A 4,166-nucleotide genomic window follows, 5' to 3' on the forward strand; every position below is an offset into this window, starting at 1 on the left:
TGACGTAAACAGGGCGCCGAGCTGCCAATACAGTTCTATCAGCTGCGCCTTATGATGACGTCATACTCACGCGACCAACATAACTCAATAATAGTACAGAGAAGTGTTATAGATTTTGTCGAGTCTGACACGGTCAATAAAGTTTCACTATTCCTATATAAGGCACAGACCTTGTTTATGAATACACAATGGTTGCCTGGTTACTGGTTGTTTACATTTGGGTGTCCTGTACACTACAGGTTTGCATTATTCAGTATAACACCATTTGTCTGCAGGTTAAAGCTGCAATCATTTACATTGGACAAAGAAGGGCAGACCCTATTTCCAGCAAATAAAAAGCACGATAAACAGAAAAATGAGTGGCTGTGTCCTTTATGGGGGCACATTCACACAACACCAGTGGCCCTGTGTTCCTTTGCACAAGGATCAAAATGGAACTTGTTGCTTCAACCTCCCTAGCAGTAACCCTGAGTGTTACTGAGGGTAGAAAAAAGTTGCTAAAAGCGGTAACCCCGAGTCACACTCGGGGTAGGTAAACCTATGGGAAAGATAGTAAATACAGTGCTTACCTGATCCGTCGGCGTCCCACGTTGTTTATCGCCGCAATCTCTGTCTTCTCTCTTCTTCCTCCGGCGTCTTCTGCACACGATGAGTCACCGGGGAGTTCCCGGTGAGGTCGGTGCGTGTGTACGTTGCCGGCGTGGCAGGGCGGGAAATTCAAAATCAATTTGTATTGCATTCAATACAAAATAACTATATTGAATGCAATGCATTGAAATTTATATGTGTAAAAGCAATACATTGTTTTAAAGAACATTTATTTTACAGTATATATAATAGTATGAGTATAATATATATATATATATATATATATATATATATATTTTTTTTTTTTTTTTTTTTTATTTATTTATTATTTTTACATGACTTTGTGTTTCAAACTTTATTATACTCATACGATTATATTATACTGTAAAATACATTTTCATGAAAAACAATGTACCGCTTTTAAACATAAAATTGGAAAGAAATGTACCACTAGGGAGGTTAAAGTGCAGCAAAAAACAATTAAATGTCATGTTAAAGTGGAAGTAAACTAAAAAAAAAATACATTTACTTTCACAGATCCCTGAATCCCTTCAGAAGGTTTCCTGGATTGTGTTCCTGTGTCCATGAATCCTCCTTCCTGGTGCCGGGCACCATTATTTACTTTCTGCTTCTGCCTACGTCACCCGATCTCGCACTGCACAGGCTTGAGATCAGGTGACATAGCACTCCGCATGCGTAAAATGTGACATTTTCTTTGTCCCAATTAAAGAAAATGCTGTCTGATCTCGACCATGCACAGAACAAGCAGCCAGAAGCCTCCTGGCATGCGTGAAGTTTGAATCCCAGGAGGCTCTTCGCTCCCATTCTGTCTTTAAAGAGTGTCAACTGACTGTAATAATTTTGTTATTATTATTAAACAGTATTTCCTTAAAAAGAAAGAAAATAAATTCAATTAAAGTTTCTGATTTTGTTTATTTCATCACTTAAAATTTATCCAATTTGCTTTTATTTTATTAACATATTATTAATAAACAGTATTTATATAGCACCAACATATTATACATCACTGTACATTAAATAGGGGTTTCAAATGACAGACAGAAACATTATCATGTGTTTATAAAGCACCAACATCTTACTTACTTTTGAAAAGAAAGTGAATCTGACATTTACTGAAACATTCCCTGATGGAGAATCAGTTACTGTCATTGAAACAGGTGGACCTGGAAGATTAGCCACCAAGGAATGTTTTAAACCTTGTTATACTCACCTGTCCCCATTCCGTCATGGCACAGCTATCTTCTTCCTTCTTCTTATTGCAATTTTTTTGCTAATTCAGAATAAGACAATCTGTTCTGGTAATCTTTATGTTTAGCAAGTTAAAGAAACATAAAGAAGAACCAAACCCATCTCTCATCCACTATCAGGAACAAATCCTATCCCAGTCTTTTTCCAGGATTTGGGCTTTGGCTATTTTACCCAGATTGACACATGAGTACGGAAGTTCATTTATTCCCGGCACCCAGGTATGCTAGGATCATACGCCGCATTGTGCATGAACAGCTTGGTGTACATTCAACAGAAGATTATTAACAGCAGGAAAGATTGTTATATTCCGGAAGGGACAGCCTATGAAGAGATGCCTGCTTGCAATTTTTGTTCCTAAACTTTAGATCTGCTTTTAAGCCTTTTATAGACTTTAGATGGATGTCAGATGACACTGGAAGTCACTGGAAGCAATCTTTTGTGATAGTTTCCAGCGACAGATGAATGAGTAAGCCCTGTACTCACAGTGACACTCTGTGTTGTTCTCTTCCATATTAGTGCTATGCATCCAGGCCTGAGGAGAGGAGGATGCAGCTGGTACATCGTTCCAGGCCTATAAAGCTCAAGAGGGCCCATGAAGCCCAACCTTTCCCACCATTTTTATTATAATTTGAACATTTATTTATTTAGTTAAATTTTTATTGTATTGCAAGAACTTTTGCGTACAAGATTGCAAAGCGTTACGTGAGCGAGAAGCAATAGAAGGCTGTGACAATGACAAAATACTTTTGAGTGACATAATACAGTGCATTCAAGATTCAGCAAACAAAAACTTGTGAAAGTGACTATCAATGAGTGTTCTCACGTGCTTAGTCATAGCTTCAAACTTATTGCTTGGATTATTCCTCCCTGCTATCCCGCCAAATCCCGGGAGGAAAAAGAAAATGGCACACGAGCCAAGCTGATTCATTGTGGACTGCAACAAAGACTTTACAGGACAGCGAAGGAAGAGATAATTTCACAGGTAAAGTTCCCTGTAAATGCAGTAATTGTAGCATAAAGGTCCCACCGACATCTACAATTGTTATAAATAAATAATAATATACACACATACATGTGTGTAGAATTTTGTATAAGAGCCCACACACTTTCTTTTCATCAGGGCTCGGATTTTCTTTCGGCGGCCCTGACAGCGTCCATTTGTGATTGGTCGTTTATAACTCCCACTATGGCGGATATATGAATGTCAGGAGACTTCTGTACACGTCTGATTTTCGGACTAGGTGAGCGTGACTATTCTACTCCAGGCAGAATAATCTGGCAAAAGATTATGAGAATAGGCTCCTATTAAAACCCTGGAAAAGGATCATATTTTTTTTCTTTCCCTGTGACATTTTTTTTCTGAAGTTAGATAATACATTTGCTAAATACTACAAACAATGGGGGAGAATTATCAATTCTGTCACACAGCTAGGAAATACTGAACAGGAGCATTAGATGAGACACATTTGTGTCAGATCAAAGCAAGTTTTATTACACTGAGGCAACTTCATTAATAATTACCTCCCTCAGCCACTTCCTAATCGTGAATCAAGTAAATATTTTAATGAAAATTAGTCTCATCCCAAATGGTAAAGTCCTGGGTAAGGGGTTCAGGATTGCAGTGGAAAAAGTCACAAATACACATACTGATCACATAGACTTTGTTAAATGGTGGCGTTCATGATCGGCATATATAGTTGTCCCTAATTTGCACAATAAATATCCCTCATGGTTTTCTTTTAAGAAATTCCTACATGAATACAATGATATGCATATGCTTGTATTCTCATAATACAGTAAAAAGTAATGGTGGGACACAAATAGGCTGCATGCAAATATAGTTCCTGGATGACTTTTATTAGCCCAGGGTAATGAAAATCACATGCAGCAGTGTACTGCAGATTTGCTTTTGGGGTATTACCTTTGCATTTGAACTGTGTTATTGTGGATTCTAGTTATAAAGCAGTGAATCTGACATTCATGAAATCATGAAATATTCCTTGATGAAGAATCATCCAGATCCATGTGTTTCAATAACAGTCACTGATTCTGAAACTGAGGTTGGAGTTTTATATAGGATGTAAGTTTTATATAAGATGTAAAGAAAACAGCAGTCTGAGGTGATAAAACATCCATATTTTTCCTTACTGAGGTTCACAATCAAAAATCAAAAGGGGAAATGTAATATATTGCAAATTATCCATCAGTCTATAAAAGTGGTTGCAGCATCCTTTTTATTTTTTCAGTACATTCATACACATACAGAAAATAAATTGTTAACTTAGAGGCTAGAAATCCAATTTCCTGTT

Source organism: Pyxicephalus adspersus, chromosome 1, assembly GCF_032062135.1.
Source record: "Pyxicephalus adspersus chromosome 1, UCB_Pads_2.0, whole genome shotgun sequence".
In the NCBI taxonomy this organism is placed as follows: domain Eukaryota; kingdom Metazoa; phylum Chordata; class Amphibia; order Anura; family Pyxicephalidae; genus Pyxicephalus; species Pyxicephalus adspersus.